Below are 20,803 nucleotides of genomic sequence, written 5' to 3' on the forward strand. Positions count from 1 at the left end.
CACGGGTCCTAGCGCCAAAGGTTTCAGCAGCGGACTCTTAGACAGAATCTCAGTGCAAAATACCTGATTGGAATTCTAGATGGACATTCCTCAGTGTGAACATGCCCTATTCAGCAAGGACATTTTTCTCTCTAAATTTCTCTTGAAATTGTGTCCTCTGTGCTCAGTGGTACTGGAGAAAAATGTAGGGAGAAACTGCACTTATTTTTGTGGCAATATCATTAGAGAAGTTCCTCCAGTCCTGCCAGGCTATGTAATGCACTAGTACAGCCTACAGCCTGCACCATATGGCAGTGATTTCCAACCAGGGCGCCTCCAACTTTTGAAAAACTGTCTGGGCATGCTGGGGGCACCCTGGTTGGGAAACACTGCTGTATGGGCTTAAGACTACACTGAGACTGCAGGCCGTACTGGTGCACTACATAGGACAGCCCGTCAGTACCATGTCAACGTGCAGCCCGGCTAGTGCCATGTCACTGTTGTACAGACCTGATGACATCAAAGTGTCTTTGTATTCCCGCATCAGCATGCAAAGGTCAGAAGCGCTATGGGGGTGGTAGTCCATGCCTGTACAGGATGCCCAGCATTGCAGGTTTGGGGAAATAGTAGCTGTTTGGGTAAGCCAGCTGGTGCCCAGAGTTGCTCTAAGCAAAGACCTGTTGATGTTAGAGAGCACTTGCAGCTCGATGTGACAGGCGATTTCTGATTGCTTGGATTCCGTCCCAAATTTCTCCATGGTATTGAACATGTTCAGTCTTTTGCCGGAATCCTCATTGGAACTTCATTCCACTACGGAACTTCCAACAATTGAACTGAACAGCCGAATTCCCATTGAAATCAATAAGAGGCTGCTGAAGGTGGAATCTGCGCTGAGTTTTCTTGTGGAAATTCTGCGTGGAATCTCTGTAGTGTGAGTGGTATACATACCCTCAGTCTTTAAATCCCCTTTGTGAGACATTGAAAGGGAACCTGTCATTACTTTCATGCTGCATGATTCACAAGTCATCAAGGCAGTCCCCGGTTGCAGTATTGACTGGTTTCCTTTAGGGTAGGGTCACAGGTAGCACATCCGCAGTGTATTTCATGCTGAGTATATGCTAACACCAGTCACTAGGGTGAGCTTCCTGCAGCGGCCCGGTAGCCTAGTGACTAGTCTCGTAGCAGATCTGCAGAGGGAAATGCTCTGCTTTGAGCAGACACAAGGTTACCCGGCTGCAGCAGGGAGCTCGTTCTAGTGACTGGTTTTGGCGCCTCCTCAGCATAAAATACACTGGGGATGCGCCACATATGGCCCTACCCTTATAGTTTAAAGATTAAATGATACCCTAGGCATAGGATAAGATATAACTAATCGCTGGGACCCCCGCCGATCAGAAAAGCGAAGTTCCGCAAGTGAAAGAAACGGCAGTGATCATGCTTGGCCTTTTTCTCCATTCATCCTCAATGGGACTTCCAAACATAACCAAGTTCATCACTCCGCAATGTTCGGAAGTTCTGTAGAAAATAAATGGAGCAGCAATGAGTCCTAGTAAGTAGACCCTCACCACTATCATGATCACCTTATTTTCCCATATCCCATATATACAGGTGATACTCGAAAAATTAGAATATCGTGCAAAAGTTCATTTATTTCCAAGATGCAACTTAAAAGGTGAAACTAAACTCATTATAGTTCAAGCCGTGATTTGTCAAAATTGTTATGATTATGGGTTACAGCTCATGAAATCCCCAAATCCACAATTAGAGATTAGCAAACTTCCAGTAATTCGATTCGTCACGTACTTCTCGGCTCGGTAGTTGATGAGTTATCCTGCATAAATGAGTTCAGCTTTCAAGTTCTCCGGTGGGCTGGAAAAGGTGGATACAGTCCTGGGAGAGAGTCTCCAGCCACCGGAGCACCTGAAAGCTGAACTAATTTATGCAGGCTAAAGTCAGCAACTACCGAGCTGAGAAGTTCATGACGAATCGAATTACTGGAAGTTCGCTCATCTCTATCCACAATCTCAGAAAATATGAATATTTCATGTAATCAAGAAAACAAGGATTGTACATAGAACAATATCGGACCTCTGAAAAGTATAAGCATTCATATTGTACTCAGTACTTGGTTTGGGCCCTTTTTGCAGCAATTACTGCCTCAATGCGATGTGGCATGGAAGCTATCAGCCTGTGGCACTGCTGGGGTGTTATGGAAGACCAGGATGCTTCAATAGCGGCCTTCAGCTCTTCTGCATTGTTTAGTCTCATGTCTCTCATCTTTCTCTTGGCAATGCCGCATTGATTCTCTATGGGGTTCAGGTCAGGAGAGTTTGCTGGCCAATCAAGCACAGTAATCCCATGGTCAGTGAACCAGGTTTTGGGGCTTTTGGTAGTGTGGGCAGGTGCCATGTCCTGCTGGAAAATGAAGTCAGCATCCCCATAAAGCTCATCTGCAGAAGGAAGCATGAAGTGCTCCAAAATCTCCTGGTAGACGGATGCGTTGACCCTGGACTTAATGAAGCCCAGTGGACTAACACCAGCAGATGACATGGCTCCCCAAATCAACACAGACTGCGGAAACATGACACCGGATTTCAAGCATCTTGCAGTGTGTGCCTCTCCATTCTTCCTCCATACTCTGGGTCCTTGGTTTCCAATTGAGATGTAAAACTTGCTTTCATCAGAAAAGAGGACTTTGGACCACTGAGCAACAGACCAGGTCTGTTTCTCTTTAGCCCAGGTAAGACTCTTCTGACGTTATTTGTTGTGCAGGAGCAGCTTCACAAGAGGAATACAACATTTGAAGCCCATGTCCAGGATCCGGCTGTGTGTGGTGACTCCAACCTCAGTCCACTCCTTGTGAAAGTCCCCAACACTTTTGAATGGCCTTTTCCTGACAATCCTCTCCAGGCTTCGGTCATCCCTGCTGTTTGTGCACCTTTTTCTTCCACACTTTTCCCTTCCACATAACTTTCTATTAATGTACTTTGATAAAGGGCTGGGCGGTATGGCCAAATATGTGTATCGTGGTATTTTTGTCACTTATGGCGGTTCTACGGTATATAACGGTAATCCCCCTCCCCAAATTAATTATTAGCCCAGCTGTCCCCATCGGGGTACTACTCACGTCACCCGCAAGTGCTGCCCTCCTCGTCCTCCTGTTTGTTGCGGCTGCCGGCGCTGACACTCTATAGCTGTATCCCTATGCCCGGGCTGCAAAAGGTAAACAAAAATAAACTTTAACGCATGTTCCTACATTGGCCTTACGCTCTTCCTGGGCACGTGAACGTCTGAGAGCCGTCAGCCTATCACCAGCCGCAGCGATGTTCTGCCTCGGCCGGTGATAGGCTGAGCCCACTGTCATGTAAGAAGCCGGCTTCTTACATGACAGTGGGTTCAACTTATCACCGGCCGATGCGGAACATCGCTGCTGTCGGTGATAGGCTGACGGCTCTCAGACGTTCCATTCCCTATGAAGCAAGTCCGGACCAACGGGGAAGGTGAGTTAAAGTTTATTTGATTTACCTTTTGCAGCCCGTGCATAGGGATATAGTATAGAGCAGTGGTCTTCAACCTGCGGACCTCCAGATGTTGCAAAACTACAACTCCTAGCATACCTGGACAGCCAAAGGCTGAAAGTTGTAGTGGGCTTGCTGGGAGTTGTAGTTTTGCAACATCTGGAGGTTGAAGACCACTGGTATAGAGTGTCAGCGCCGATGGCTGCAACAAACAGGAGGACGAGGAGGGCAGCGCTTGCGGGTGACATATGTGAGTAGGGCCTCGATGGACAGCACAGTGCTGGGCTAATGATTAATTGGGGGGGGGGGGCAGAACAGCGCTCGCGGGTCATATAGGATCCCCGATGTGGGGACAGTGCAGCGCTGGGCGGATAATTCATTCCCGAGGGGGAGGGGCCCAACAGGTATTGCGGTATGGGTTAAAATTCATATCGTGCAGCACAAAAATTTCGGTATGAACTGGTATACCGCCCAGCCCTACTTTGATACAGAACTTTGTGAACATCCTACTGCGATTGCAATTACCTTTTGAGTCAATGATGGTTTTCTGCACAACTGTCAGGTCAGCAGTCTTTCCCATGATAGTGACTGCTACTGATCCAGACTGAGAGACCATTTAGAGGCTCAGGAACCCTTTGCAGGGGTTATGGCCTAATTAGCTGGAATATTGCACCTTTTAACACTATTCTAATTTTCTGAAATTGTGGATTTGGGGTTTTCATGAGCTGTAAGCTATAATCATCACAATTATGACAAATGACGGCTTGAACTATCTTGCTTTGCATGTAATGAGTTTCTCTCATATATTCGTTTCACCTTTTAAGTTGCATTAATGAAAGAAATGAACTGTTGCACTATATTAAAATTTTTCGAGTATCCCCTGTATATTTCCCTTTGCATGAACCACAGTTCCTCTTTATACAGGACAATCCCTCAAAAAAGAGGTTAGTTAGGAGGAATAGATGTGGGATCTCTGTAGACATCATAGACAGGTTGTATTCTCCAGGTCTTCATTTGTCACAGCAGCGTGCACATATTTCTGGGTATTTTGATCAGTATTTGTAGCCACAAACAGGTGTGGAACCAACACAGAGAAAAATGTTAAAGGACAACTTTAGTGGTACACATTTATATATGCCCATGCCTCAAAAATAAACAACATTATCTCATACATACCTTCATACGAGCCCCCGTTGGTCCGGCACAGGACTCGCGGTCCGGCAGTGCTGACGTCATTCCACTTCCTGGGGACGGTGACGCCGCAAAGCCGTTGGGGTATCACCAGCTGCGGCGATGTCCCGCCCCGGCCTGTGATAGGCTGAGCCCACTGTCATGTAAGGAGCTCTGGCCGGCTTCTTACATAACAGTGGGCTCAGCCTATCACAGGCCGGGGCGGGACATTGCCGCGGCCGGTGATACGCTGACGTGAGGCCTGTGCCGGACCAGTGGGGGCTCGTAGGAAGGTATGTAGGAGTTTATTTTGTTTAATTTTGAGGCCCGGGCATGGGCATATATAAAAGTGTACCACTACACTTGTCCTTTAAGGGAAAGATCTGGACCTTTTTGTTTGTCTTGGACGCATTCCTGGTTTTGGGTAAAAATACTGTTTTAGGGTGCGTTCACACGCTAATAGCTAGCAGCGGGTTTCTCGCTGTGGGAAACCCACTGCGAGTTACGCTACCATTCATTTGAATGTGTCTGCGGACAGTCCGCAAATCTGACACTATTCCGGACTGTCTGTGGACCCATTTAATCAATGGTAGCGTAACTCGCAGCGGGATTCCCGCAGCGCGAAACCCGCTGCTAGTAATAGCGTGTGAATGCATCCTTCAAATACTTGCCCAGATTTTAGCAACCAGTCATAGCTTTCACCAGGACAATTTGAGAAAAGAGACCTAAGCTGTGACTGGTTTGTTATGGGCAAAGCAAACATATCATTGCCTCATGCAGATTCTGGACCACGGTGTGTGAGCCTAGCCATAGGGTTCTTGAAAGGGGAGCCCCACGATCTACCCTTCTGAGTTTAGTGCTCCTTTTGGCTGATAGCTGTCTTGCTATTCTTTGTAGGTGGCTAAATTCCCTTTTTTAATCTGTCTTTATAACGTCTCAGAAGTTAAAGAGCTACTCTGGCAAAAAGTGTTCTGCTAAAAAGCCAGGCTGCCTACTTAAACAAAAAGAAAAACCATGTACTTTCCTCCTGCACTCCCCTGATGCCTATAGTATCCCTGCTCCTGGTCTCAGCCGCGCTCCACTTCCTGATGCTGGGGGTCAATAGATCAATTGCTGCTTAGCCAATCACTGACCACAGTGGAGTCCTGCCTTAGGCTGAGTTCACATCACTTTTTTGCAATACAGTTCCCGTATCAGGTTTTTGATTTAAAAAAGATAAAAATAAAAAAATAAAAAATAAATCCCTCAAAACCTGACTAAACTGTATCAAAACATGTGTACAAATTTTTATCCATATACGATTGAAAGTTTTTAACTTTTCATTCCATTATGAATTAAGTTTCACTTGTTTGATTGAAATTCCAAGAAAAATCTGTGCAAACTCAAAAACCGTATGGTGCAAACCGGATGTAACCGTACACACATACAGTTCTGTACGACGGTTCCCATTGACTCCCATGTTAAAAAAACATATTTCAAGACGTTTTTTCACCTGGACCAAAACCCGTGGTAGGCTATGGTTTTGGGTATGGGGAAAAAAACTGACAAAACCGTACAGGATATACGGTTTTCAGTGGAGAGTCAATGCATACGGTTTTCAAATTGAAAACGTATACGGGAACTGTATTGAAAAAATGTGGTGTGAACCCAGCCTTAGCTAGTAAATGGCTGAGCCACACTCTGATGTACTTGTCCTCACCCTTAGAAAGTGGAGCGTGGGGCAGATCGGTAGCAGCGATACTGGAGGTTATGGTGGAGGCACTGTAAGTACAGTTTTAGAAAAAACACTTTTGCCGGACAACCCCTTTTAAAAGAGATAATTTAAAAATATCATAAAGTTACACATGCTGTTTATCTTTTTTCATATTTAAACATATTTCCAAAGGATAGGGGATAAGATGTCAGATCGCGGGGATCCTGCCGCTGGGGACCTCTGGGATCTCCGCTGCAGCACCCCGCTATAATTACTGCACAGCGCAAACTCGCTCTGTGCGTAATGACGGGTAATACAGGGTCTATCACGCCCCCTCCCATAGACTTGTATTAAGGGGGCGGATTGTGATGTCACGAGGAGGCGGAGCCGTGATGTCACTATGTTCCGGCCCCTGTATCACCGGTCATTATGCACAGAGCGAGTTTGCTCTGTGCAGTAATGATAGCGGGGTGCTGCAGTGGCAGGACCCCCGCAATCTTACATCTTATCACCTATTCTTTGGATAAGGGATAAGATGTCTAGGGGCGGAGTACCCCTTTAACCCTTTCTACAATTACATCATGGGTTAGGTGAGGGAGTTTGGAGCAGGCATGCAAACTGAGCCTGCTCTGTACCCAGTGGGGGCTGGCTGCTACCGGCAGCTGACACCTACTAGTAATGACCATCATCAGAGATTGCTCCAGTGTCATTTCACTGTTTAAATGCCACAATCAAAAATCCTCACTGCATCTAAACAGTTTCATAGTGCGTTGTTGGTATTATAGTGGCCCAATTGACAGCTCTAACTCCACCATCACAGACGTCCCCTTTACAGATGTTGGCAAGTATATGTTGGCAACTTATGGCTTTTCTTGCCATTATATACAAGTGATAAGAAAGGTGGGCAGAGTTTACCAGGAGGGGGTGTGACCTCCTAAAACACATACAGTATATTTACAGACTGTTTGGTGCCAGTTATGCCAGTTTTTTTGTGAATTCTTATGCATTATTAAACTTGTGCCATTAAAGGGGTACTCCACTGGAAAAAAAAAATTCTAAATCAACTGGTGACAAAGTTAAAAAGATTTGTAAATTACTTCTATTAAAAAATCTTAGTCCTTCCAGTACCTATCAGTTGTTCTATGATCCACAGGAAGTACTTTTCTTTTTGAATTTCCTTTCTGTCTGACCACAGTGCTCTCTGCTGACACCTCTGTCCATTTTAGGAACTGTCCAGAGTAAAAAGCAAATCCCCATAGCAAACCTCTCCTGCTCTGGACAGTTTCTGTTATGGACATAGGGGTCAGCAGAGAGCACTGTGGTCAGACAGAAAGGAAATTCCCCCCAAAAAAAGAACTTCCTGTGGATCATACAGCAGCTGATAAGTGCCGGAAGGATTAAGAATTTTTAATAGAAGTAATTTACAAATCTGTTTATCTATCTAGCACCAGTTGATTTAATAATTTTTTTCCCCCAGTGGATTACCCTTTTAACTATCTGCTAGTATTTTTGGCCTTACCAGCCTTTGCTGAGCACCCGTCCAGTGGTGTGCAGGGTTACATTATTAAATCGAACTCAATGGGGTCGGTTGCTCCAGTTAACAACATCCTGTTTTCGGAGGCATGCAGACAGATATGACTATCGGGTGCAAAAATAGAGTGTAAAACTAGGGCTGGGCGTTATACCGGTTCATACCGAATACCGAAATATTTGTCCTGCATGATATAAATTTTTCCCCATACCGCAATACCAGTTTGCCCCGCCCCCCCCCCTCGGGAATGAATTATCAACCCAGCGCTGCGCTGTCCCCGCATCAGGGAACTAATCATATGTGACCCGCGAGCGGTGTTCTGCCCCCCCCCCCCCCCCCCCAATTAATTATCAGCCCAGCGCTGCGCTGTCCCCATCGGGGAACTAATCATATGTGACCCACGAGCGCTGTTCTGCTTCTCTCCCCCCAATAAATTATCAGCCCAACGCTGCGCTGTCCCCATCGAGGTAAATACTCACATATCACCCGCAAGCGCTGCCCTCCTCGTCCTCTTGTTTGTTGCGGCCGCCGGCGCTGACACTCTATACTGTATCCCTATGCCCGGGCTGCAAAAGGTAAACAAAATAAACTTTAACTCACCTTCCCCATCGGTCCGGACCAGCTTCCTAGGGAATGGAATGTTGGACAGCCATCGGCCTATCACCGGCCGCAGCGATGTTCCGCCTCGGCCGGTGATAGGTTGAGCCCACTGTCATGTAAGAAGCCGGCTTTTTACATGACAGTGGGCTCAGCCTATCACCGGCCGAGGCGGAACATCACTGCGGCCGGTGATAGGCTAACGGCTGTCCAACATTCCCGTCCCCAGGAAGAGCGTAAGGCCGACATAGGAACATGCGTTAAAGTTTATTTTGTTTACCTTTTGCAGCCCGGCGGCCGCAACAAACAAGTGGACGAGGAGGGCAGCGCTTGCGGATGATATGTGAGTATTTACCCTGATGGGGACAGCGCAGCGCTGGGCTAATAATAAATTTTTGGGGGGGGGGAAGGAAATACCGTTATATACCATGGAACCGCCATAAGTTACAAAAATACTGTGATACACATATTTGGTCATACCGCCAAGCCCTATGTAACACTACCCTTGTGGCCACATAATTGCTCAATCCCAGGTAGCCTCTTCACTATACAGAGAGAGTCATATGCTCCAGACATATTGTTCTCTCCATGGTTGCACCAACCAGATAATGTCAGGGGTTTCCTTCTCAGTAGTGCAGGATCCTTATCTTGTTAGGATCGGTAGTGTAACCTTGGGTGCTACTTTACTCATTGTTACCATAGTAGTAAGTACTCTGTTGTATAGATCACGATGCTCCATATGTATCACAGCAGAGCTATGTATCTGGACCAGATCTCCTCTGTGATGAGGAGACCAGGCAGTTGTGCTTGCGGCAGATTGTACGGGAGCCGATCCGCCATGCTGCCCCTCATTAGTGTATTATCAGGGGATGATGCATGAGGCAGCTGCTATCCCTGCACCACTATGCTGTCCCTAGTTACAAGCTCTAGTAACCACAGGGCTCTTCGTGTATTTTTAGCCTGACCTATTTAACTTTTATATAATAAATTGTTATTTATTATGCCTTACGTCTGGGTTTTATTTTACAGAGATTTGTTAAAGGGGTTTTTCATATTATTTTAGTCATCTGTTTGCTGTCCTGTCCTGACAGTTTACTTTACGTTATCGCTATAGGTAAGTTTGATCAGCTTGGATTGGAGTTCAGAAAATTGCCGAGGATACAATTGAAGAATTTTATCTAAAGGTGCATTCACACACACTGGATCCGCTGTGGATCCACAACTACACATTTTACAAGGCAATTCTTATTTTTTAATTTATTTTTATTAATGTGTCAATAAAGTGACTGCGGATCCACAACTTCAAATTCGCAGTGGATCTGGTGTGTGTGAATGCAAACTAACAAACAAGTACTTAGCCTCTGGATGTAAAAAAGAATGTTTAATGAACATGAATTAAGGACAGCAAGCAGAGATCTTAAAGGGGTACTCCGCCCCTAGACATCTTATCCCCTATCTAAAGGATAGGGGATAAGATGTCAGATCGCCGGGGTCCCGCTGCTGGGGACCCACTGGATCTACCATGCAGCACCCACCTGTAGCGGCTTCCGGAACCCACTGGAGGTCCTCATGCTGAGTCCATCTCGACCACGAGTACGGAAGATCGTGACGTCACGACATCACACCCCGCCCCTCAATGCAAGTCTATAGGAGGGGGTGTGACAGCTGTCACGCCCCCTCCCATAGACTTGCATTGAGGGGCGGGGTGTGACGTCACACGGGGGCAGAGTCGTGACGTCACGCTCTTCCGTCCCGTTGGTTGAGATGGACTCAGCATGAGGACCTCCAGCGGTTCCGGAAGCCGTTACAGGTGGGTGCTGCATGGTAGATCCAGGGGGTCCCCAGCAGCGGGACCCCGGCGATCTGACATCTTATCCCCTATCGTTTGGGTAGGGGATAAGATGTCTAGGGGCGGAGTACCCCTTTAAATATGGTTCGGAGCTGAAACAGAAAGGTTATACATCAATAAGGCTAGGTTTTCGCAAAGATTTTTTTCTGGCATTTTTTGGAAAACTGCCACTGCGGTTTTGGAGCCAAAGCCAGAAGTGGATACAAGGAATGGGAAACATAAAGGAAGGACTCATATACTGTGTGGAAACCTAAGCTGATCAGGAGAACAAGTAGGGAAAAGTGTGTGCTTTGTGCGTTCTCTCCCCGTTCTGTTTCACATGTGTCATAGACACAGGGAGAGGAGCCCATGGCTGCACTATTCTCTCTGTCCCTAAGACATGTTTTTGTTTTTTACAGGTACACTTAAATAATTATTGCAAAACCACAATGAGACATAGAGACATGTAAAAAGTTTTAACCAGTAGGGGTCTGGGTACTGAGACCTCCACCGATCATTAGAATGAGCAGGAATAGGGATTTGTGCCCTTACAGCCGGGAAACACACAATTACAGATTCAAACTCCTCTACTTTTAACCTGTTTAATGATGACTGTAGTTTAGGGTATATTCACATGTTTAGGTTTTAATTTCAATTATTGAATACAAAGCCAGAAACAGCTCATAAATGGAGATCATGTATGAAGAAATGGTTGGGAATTCTCCTTTTTTCAAATCCATTCCTGGTTTTGTATTCTATAATTGCAATTTGAAACCTAAAAGTGCTGACATTCCGCAAACTGTGGGCGCTGACGCTAGGACCGCACAGGAATGCGCCATCTCATAGACAGTTATGCATTCCGTAGAAAGAATGAACGTGTTCCTTCTTTCTGTGGTCGCGAAAATTGGAATTTCCGTGCTGAAAACATCTGGCACGGAAATTCCGCTGTGTGCACAGCGCAGTAGAATGCCGTTAAATTCAACGGGACTCTGCTGCAGTGGAATTTGCATGCGAACATGTCAAGCGGAATTCAGCACAGACATTTTGAAATGTGAACCTAGCCTCAGGCCACACACTTTTTCTACCTTTTTAGAGCCCTAAATGGCAGAAAAAAATTACCAAAAGCAAAAAATGGCTGGAAAAACTTTTTTTTTTTTCTGGAGATCAATCTTTTTCAGCTGTATCTTACGTCTGTATATACACGTGCTGGCATCTGAAACATTGCACAGCCATTGGTGAACATGTGTGGGCATAGTATCAGATGTAGGCACTATGGAAATTTAGTAAGAAATGATCTCATTGAATTCCTTCAAGAGATCTGAGCTGCCCGAAATTGGGATTAATTTTGTACAGAATTTGCAGCAGAAAGAACCCTTGCAAATGAAATTCCCATTGACTAATGGTCTTATCCTGGCAGATCCGCTTAACCCCTTAAGGACTCAGGGTTTTTCCGTTTTTGCACTTTCGTTTTTTCCTCCTTACCTTTTAAAAATCATAACCCTTTCAATTTTCCACCTAAAAATCCATATTATGGCTTATTTTTTGCGTCGCCAATTCTACTTTGCAGTGACATTAGTCATTTTACCCAAAAATGCACGGTGAAACGGAAAAAAAAATCATTGTGCGACAAAATCGAAGAAAAAAACGCCATTTTGTAACTTTTGGGGGCTTCCGTTTCTACGCAGTGCATATTTCAGTAAAAATTACACCTTATCATTATTTTGTAGGTCCATACGGTTAAAATGATACCCTACTTATATAGGTTTGATTTTGTCGCACTTCTGGAAAAAATCATAACTACATGCAGGAAAATTTATACGTTTAAAAATGTCATCTTCTGACCCCTATAACTTTATTATTTTTCCATGTACAGGGCGGTATGAGGACTTATTTTTTGCGCCGTGATCTGAAGTTTTTATCGGTATGATTTTTGTTTTGATCGGACTTTTTGATCACTTTTTATTCATTTTTTAATGGTATAAAAAGTGACCAAAATACGCTTTTTTGGACTTTGGATTTTTTTAGCGCGTACGCCATTGACCGTGCGGCTTAATTAATGATATATTTTTATAGTTTGGACATTTACGCACGCGGCGATACCACATATGTTTATTTTTTATTTTTTTTACACTGTTTTATTTTTTTATGGGAAAAGGGGGGTGATTCAAACTTTTATTAGGGAAGGGGTTAAATGACCTTTATTAACACTTTTTTTTTTTGCAGTGTTATAGGTCCCATAGGGACCTATAACACTGCACACACTGATCTTTTACACAGATCACAGGCGTGTATTAACACGCCTGTGATCAGTGTTATCGGCGCTTGACTGCTCCTGTCTGGATCTCAGGCACGGAGCAGTCATTCGCCGATCGGACATCGGGGAGGCAGGTAAGGGCCCTCCCGGTGTCCGGTCAGCTGTTCGGGACGCCGCGATTTCACCGCGGCGGTCCCGAACAGCCCGACTGAGCAGCCGGGTCACTTTCAGTTTCACTTTAGAAGTGGCGGTCAGCTTTGACCGCCGCTTCTAAAGGGTTAATACCGCACATCGCCGCGATCGGCGATGTGTGGTATTAGCCGCGGGTCCCGGCCATTGATTAGCGCCGGGACCGACGCGATATGATGCGGGATCGCGGCGCGATCCCGCTTCATATCGCGGGAGCCGGCGCAGGACGTAAATATACGTCCTGCGTCGTTAAGAGGTTAAAGGGGTACTCCGGTGGAAAACATTTTTTTTTTAAATCAACTGGTGCCAGAAAGTTAAACAGATTTGTAAATGACTTCTATAAAAAAATTTTTTTACCCTTTATAGTACTTTTTAGCAGCTGTATGCTACAGAAGAAATTATTTTCTTTTTGAATTTCTTTTTTGTCTTGTCCACAATGCTCTCTGCTGACACCTGATGCCCATATAAGGAACTCTCCAGAGCAGGAGAAAATCCCCATAGCAAACCTATGCAGCTCTGGACAGTTCCTGACACGGACAGAGATGTCAGCAGAGAGCACTGTGGACAAGACAAAAAAGAAATTAAAAATAAAAGCATTTCCTCTGAAGCATACAGCTGCTAAAAGGTACTGGAAGGGTAAAGATTTTTTAATAGAAGTAATTTACAAATCTGTTTAACTTTCTGGCACCAGTTGATTTAAAAAAAGGTTTTCCACTGGAGTACCCCTTTAAGGGTATGATTGAACTGCATTCCTGCCCTTGTTAAAGGGGTTCTCTGGTGCTTACACATCTTATACCCTATCCAAAGGATAGGGGATAAGATTCCTGATCGCGGGAGTCCCGCTGCTGGGGACGCCCGTGATCATGCACGCGGCACCCCGTTTGTAATCAGTCCCCGGAGCGTGTTCGCTCTGGGTCTGATTACGGGCGACCACCGGGTCGGCGGCGTGTGACGTCACGCCTCCGCCCCCGTGTGACGTCACGCTCCGCCCCTCAATGCAAGCCTACGGGAGGGGGCGTGATAGAGGAAAAGGTGTGTAAGATGTGTAAGCACCGGAGAACCCTTTTAAATGTATTATTTGGCATTCCACTGAAAACATGATGCCAATGTATATTGTTAACAGGAGCAGCGGACGCAATTCACTTCTATGGCAGAATGGAGTCACCTAGTGACGCATCTGCTGTTAAAGCAAACTCATACCTGGGGCTGTGGTGCATATGTCCCGAAAGGAGTCATTAGGTGACTCCATTCAGCCATAGAAGCGAATGGTTCATAGAAGAAGCCTCCAAGATTCGACGGGATAGCAAGGCGCTGACACAAACACACAGAATGCGAACTGACTTGTTTAATCACCCATGATGCAACGTGTTTCACAGTACAACTGCTTCATCAAGCGGAGTTGTGGGACGGAGGAGAGAGTGGAGCCACATCCGTAGTGTGCATGGGCCCTTAGGAGAATTTTCAGGGGTGACAAAGTCTCTTCAAATACCTCTTAGAAACAAGATGTACCAGGCACTGCTCTATGTAATACTATAGTCCCGTTAGGTGGCTCTATATGGCTACAGGTGCAGGTAGCAGTTAGCTATGTCCTCGGGTGCAGACGTGTAAAGCACAATCATAGACAATGTTATGTAGCAAAGACGGGAATAAGTCGCACTCACCCGGACTTCAGCTTCACCATAAGGAGTTTTATTCCAAAAAGACTGCTGCAAGCATGTGAAAACATACAAGCCCGTGGTGGGGAGCGAGAGCCGGCATGGCTCTCAGACGCGGGGCACACCACTGATAGGTCTCTTCAAATACCTGTCAGCTCTCTGAGAGCAGTTTATATCCCACAGGAATAAAGTATGGGGCAATTTGACATCCAATGTATTCATCCCTTCTTTTAACCAACTTTTGCCATTGAGAGAGAGCCAGAACACCACTTTACATGTACCACCTTAAATAGGCGGCTCATCTGCATAAGTATGGAGGTTTAATGATACCTTATGTTTATGGGCATCTTCCGTCTAAGCTGTTATGTCTCACAGCTGTATAGAGCTGAGACATGAGCCGTCTCTAAGGAGCACTCAGGATCCTTCAGGACATAATATGCCTCTTCATCAGTTTAAGGCTGTATAGTGAGTTCATCTCTGTGGTAGAACATCTTATAAGGAAAATACAGATACCCGGTAAAGAGCCAGTAACCCTAAACTCGACAGCTTAATAATAGTGCAGCGACGTTATAAGATGACCTGCTAATGTCCCTTCCACCTTTAGATGGGAATGTATCTGGAAGCCCGGTACTGGAGATAAGTGACACACAGCAGTGGCCATGGGGGCAGGGGGTGTTCTTTTTCAGATCACTTTAGTCACCCTATGGAACAAACACTACTGCCATTCCCAACAGTCTTCCCAGCCTGATAAGGCTGATAACAGAGAAACCTAGATTAAACCCAACAGTATCATAGATAAAAACAGAGAATGATCCAGAAAAAAAACAAAGCTTTATCCCAAATCTAACAAAAGCAGTAACATTTCTTCAAGCAGGAAGGCCCTCTTAATGCTAATGCGTTTCAAACAAAATTGTTCTTAGTCATAGCCTAGAGCAGTGTTTCCCAACCATGGTGCCTCCAGGTGTTGCAAAACTACAACTCCCAGAATGCCTGGACAGCCAAAGGCTGTCCAGGCATGCTGGGAGTTGTAGTTTTGCAACATCTGGAGGCACCCTGGTTGGGAAACACTGGCCTAGAGTGTCACCATATGGGATTTCTTGTATGTTGGTTCCTACCAGAAGATTCAGGAAAACGCAATTTGAAACATTTATCTGACACCAGGGGCGGATCCTAGTCTCGGGAGGGGCACTATTAGAGTATTTTGTGTTGGCGGACAGAAAATAAGGTGTTGCTTAACCCCTTAAGGACTCGGCATACCTGTACCTCCCGTTCTCCCGTCATAGCGGGTCGGGCCCTGCCGGTTAGACCCGTGGCTACTAGCGGGCGGCACTGATCGCGGTGCCGCGCGCTATTAACTCTTTAGAAGCGGCGTTCAAAGTTGAACGCCCTGTCTAAAGTGAAAGTAAAACGTTGCCGGTTAGCTCAGGGGGCTGTTCGGGATCCCCGTGGCGAAATCGCGGCATCCCGAACAGCTGTAGGACAGCAGGAGGACCCCTACCTTCCTCCTTGCTGTCCGATCGCCGAGTGACTGCTCAGTGCCTGAGATCCAGGCATGAGCAGTCAAGCGGCAGAATCATTGATCAATGGTTTCCAATGATAAACTATTGATCAGTGTGTGCAGTGTTATAGCCCCCTATGGGAGCTATAACATTGCAAAAAAAAAAAAAAGTGAATAAAGATCATTTAACCCCTTCCCTAATAAAAGTTTGACTCACTTTTTTTTCCCATTTAAAAAAAAAACTAAAAACTGTGTAAATAAAAATAAACATATGGTATCGCCGCGTGCGGAAATGTCTGAATTATAAAAATATATCATTAATTAAACCACACAGTCAATGCCGTGCACGCAAAAAAAAATCCATAGTCCAAAATAGCGTAGTTTTGGTCACTTTTTATATAATGAAAAAATGAATAAAAAGCGATCAAAAAGTCTGATCAATACAAAAATGGTACTTCAGATCACCACGCAAAAAAATTTGGCACGTAAATTCCGCTGCAGCTGAGTCCCGTTGAATTCAACAGGATTCTGCTACTCTGCAGAATATCCATGCCAGATATTTCCAGCACGGAAATTCCATTTTCTGTATCCGCAGAAAGAATGAACAAGTTCATTCTTTCAGCAGACACCGTGCGGACATTCCGTAGTGTTAACATGGCCTTACATTACAAACAGATAGGATATGTTTAAACAGATATATCAATATTACAAAGATAAGACGTTTACGTATAATATATTAGAATGTTTACATAAACAGGACTACACAAAGGACACATGGTCACACATTTAGACTGGATGAAAGGAGATTTTGTCTAAGGCAAAGGAAAGGGTTTTTTACACTAAGAACAATAAGGATGTGGAATCCTCTGCCTGCAGATGCGGTTTTATTTGAGTTTGTACAAACATTTAAACAGAAACTGGATGAATATTGGCAAAAACATAACATTAACCCCTTAAGGACCGGGGGTTTTCCGTTTTTGCATTTTCGTTTTTTGCTCCTTGCCTTTAAAAAATCATAACTCTTTCAATTTTGCACCTAAAAATCCATATGATGGCTTATTTTTTGCGCCACCAATTCTTCTTTGTAATGACGTCAGTCATTTTGCCCAACAATTAACGGTGAAACAGAAAAAAAAATCATTGTGCGACAAAATTGAAAAAAAAACGCAGTTTTGTAACTTTTGGGGGCTTCCGTTTCTACGTAGTACATTTTTCGGTAGAAATGACACCATATCTTTATTCTATAGGTCCATACGATTAAAATGATACCCTACTTATATAGGTTTGATTTTGTCGGACTTCTGAAAAAAATCATAACTACATGCAGGAAAATTAATACGTTTAAAATTGTCATCTTCTGACCCCTATAACTTTTTTATTTTTCCGTGTATGGGGCGGTATGAGGGCTCATTTTTTGCGCCGTGATCTGAAGTTTTTAACGGTACCATTTTTGCATTGATAGGACTTATTCATTTTTAAATGATATAAAAAGTGACCAAAAATGCACTATTTTGGACTTTGGAATTTTTTTGCGCGCACGCCATTGACCGAGCGGTTTAAATAATGATATATTTTTATAATTCGGACATTTCCGCACGCGGTGATACCACATATGTTTATTTTTATTTTTATTTACACTGTGTTTTTTTTTTTTTTATTGGAAAAGGGGGGTGATTCAAACTTTTAATAGGGGAGGAGTTAAATGATCTTTATTTACTTTTTTTTTCACTTTTTTTTTGCAGTGTTATAGGTCCCATAGGGACCTATTACACTGCACACACTGATCTTCTATGCTGATCACTGGTTTCTCATAAGAAACCAGTGATCAACGATTCTGCCGCATGACTGCTCAGGCCTGGATCTCAGGCACTGAGCAGTCATTCGGCGATCGGACAGCGAGGAGGCAGGTAGGGGCCCTCCCGCTGTCCTGTCAGCTGTTCGGGATGCCGCGATTAGCCGCGGCTATCCCGAACAGCCCGACTGAGCTAGCCGGCCACTTTCGGTTTCACTTTTAGCCGCTGCGCGCTATTAGAGGCGGGTCCCGGCTTCACTATGATGCCGGGCCCGCCGCGATATGACGCGGGGTTACTGTGTAACCCCGCGTTATATCAGGAGAGCAGGACCAAGGGCGTACCTGTACGCCCTTGGTCCTTAAGAGGTTAAGGGTTATAAGCCCTGATTTTTTTAGCATGTTGTGATGCCCGTGGTGTGGCATGTTGCAGAAACTTATTTTCAGCATTATAATCAAATATACCAATTGCCACAGAATGGGAAAGTGCTAAAGATGTTTTTACCTTTTTTAAACTACAGCTCCCAGTATGACCTTAAGTATGTGGTAAGGTTATGCTAGGAGTTTCTGTTTCACCCATCATAACTGCAGAACTTACATTTGACTACAGGTCTGATGGGACATAGTGAGGATAATACACAATGATATCAGTGACTACAGGTGACGTCTTCTCTATAGTGAGGAGAATACACAATGATATCAGTGATTATAGGTGACATCTTCTCTATAGTGAGGAGAATGCACAATGATATCAGTGACTACAAGTGACGTCTTCTCTATAGTGAGAAGAATACACAATGATATCAGTGACTACAGGGGGCCTGTACTCTATAGTGAGGAGAATACACAATGATATCAGTGACTAAAGGGGGGCGTATACGCTATAGTGAGGAGAATACACAATAATATCAGTGACTATAGGTGTTGTCTTCTCTACAGTGAGGAGAATGCACAATGATATCAGTGACTACAAGTGACATCTTCTCTATAGTGAGAAGAATACACAATGATATCAGTGACTAAAGGGGGGCGTATACGCTATAGTGAGGAGAATACACAATAATATCAGTGACTATAGGTGACGTATACTCTATAGTGAGGAGAATACACAATGATATCAGTGATTACAGGTGACGTCTTCTCTATAGTCTTCCCTTATCTAATATATGTGTCCCTCACATATAATGCCCCTCTGACATGTGCCCCTGAATCAGAAATTTTTATTAAACGTTTTATAAAACATACATCATAGAAAAACATAAACCCAGAGAACCCATCCCACCCACATGTCCATCCTTCACAGCAGATTAAACAAAAAGAATCATGTTAGAAACAATACAGTGCAGTATAAGATATCATCCCTAAGGCAAAAGCATGTCAACATACACATACTCAAATATAAGGTAGGAGCATCATATGAGAAGAAATTACAACATCAAACAGTACGGGAAAGGGGGCACAACAAGGGGCACAGGGAACCCCAACACAGAACAGGCACTCAAACAGTGAGCAACATACCAAGACAAATACAAAATAGGGGCACTGACAAGGTGAGGACAGTCAATGAGCAAAACACTCAGAAACACCTCCATTGGATTCCTCCGCAAATAGGTGCCGGGCAAACCAGGGGTATCTATCCATGGACCCCATATGGACTCACATTTACGTATGTCTTTTTTCTTAAGATATACCCCTTTTTTCCAGTCTAAAAATTTGATTTAATTTTGTTATCAATTCAGAAATAGTAGGCGGCAAAACCTGCAACCAACGCTTGGCAATCAACTCACGAGCTTGGTATAAAATCCTGCTGATTCCAATACATAAGCCACTATCCTCACCTAAGCCCTCTAGGTATCCCAGCACACATGTCAAAGCAGACAGACCAAACGGACAACCGTAGACTCGTCTAATCAGCTGCCCCAATTCGTTCCAGAAGTGCGCGAGACGAGTACAGTCCCGCGTCGCACAAAGCAAGTGAGCATTGGGCAAGGAACAACGGGGGCAGCAGGAATCCGGTCGCAACCCAATCCTGTGCAAAAATGCAGGAGTATGATACACCCAATGCAGCAAAAATAATTGGGACACCTGGTGAGCTTCCGACACTGCAAGCCGCAGGGTCATAGATACAATCTATGCCCACTGCTCATCTGACATTGGACCCACATCCGTCTCCCATTTATCTTTAATATTCAATGGATAGGCCTCATGATAAGAGCACAGTAGATCCCTATACAGCATAGATATCACACCCTTAGTAGAAATCTGAATAAACAGTTCATCAACTGCCACGGATGAGCCAATAGTAAAGGCAAAAGCCCGAGACTGCGCATCGAGGGCATGTCGAAATTGTAGATAACGATAAAATAATGATTGAGGCAGCATAAACTCCTCTCGCAGTTGAGCAAATTACTTCAATATCGGCCCATCATAGAGCTGGGAGAGATACAAAACCCCATGGGTAACCCAGAGGGAAACATCAGGAAGTATACGCAATTCAGACAGGCTAGGATTATGCCTCAGAGGAGAATATGTAACAAACATAGGATAATGCAAAAGGGTCCTAAATTTCCTCCACACCTTACGGATAAGTACAAAGGTAGGAGGGAGGTCCGGGGGGCGTGTATGTGCAGCCATTTCCAACAGATAAATAGGGGTCACCTTACCAATTTGCCTTGATACTAGATCCCCCGTGCTCCCCGTAGTAGTAAACTGTGCCCACTCCTTCAACTGCTGGACCTGCGACGCTAAAAAGTACGACCAAGGATTTGGAATGCATAAACACCCGCCTCCTTACCACGTTGCAACGTTTCAAGACAGATCCTAGCTGGCTTGCCATTCCAGATAAGCTCTCTAAATAATGACTGAATCCTAAGAAAATATTTCATAGGAATCCAGACAGGGGTATTATGTAGAATATACAAAAACTGAGGCATTAGAACCATTTCAACTAAGTTGGATCTACCAATCAGAGAGAGGGGAAGTTTACGCCAAGTTGCCACTTTGCGAGAACTACGGTCTAGCAACGGAACAAGATTAAGAGTTACATAATCAGAGGGAAAGGCAGTAAAATAAACACCCAAATATTTAAACTTTGTAACCACA

General features: G+C 44.6%; 1 protein-coding gene across 1 annotated transcript in view; it reads left to right on the top strand.

Annotated features, from left to right (window-relative positions):
* The window catches only part of P4HTM (prolyl 4-hydroxylase, transmembrane), an 87,656-nt gene that overhangs the window by 1,147 nt on the left and 65,706 nt on the right, over positions 1-20,803 (top strand). The gene's annotated exons all lie outside the window — the stretch shown is intronic.

The sequence above is a fragment of the Hyla sarda genome, chromosome 6 (genome assembly GCF_029499605.1).
Source record: "Hyla sarda isolate aHylSar1 chromosome 6, aHylSar1.hap1, whole genome shotgun sequence".
Lineage (NCBI taxonomy): Eukaryota > Metazoa > Chordata > Amphibia > Anura > Hylidae > Hyla > Hyla sarda.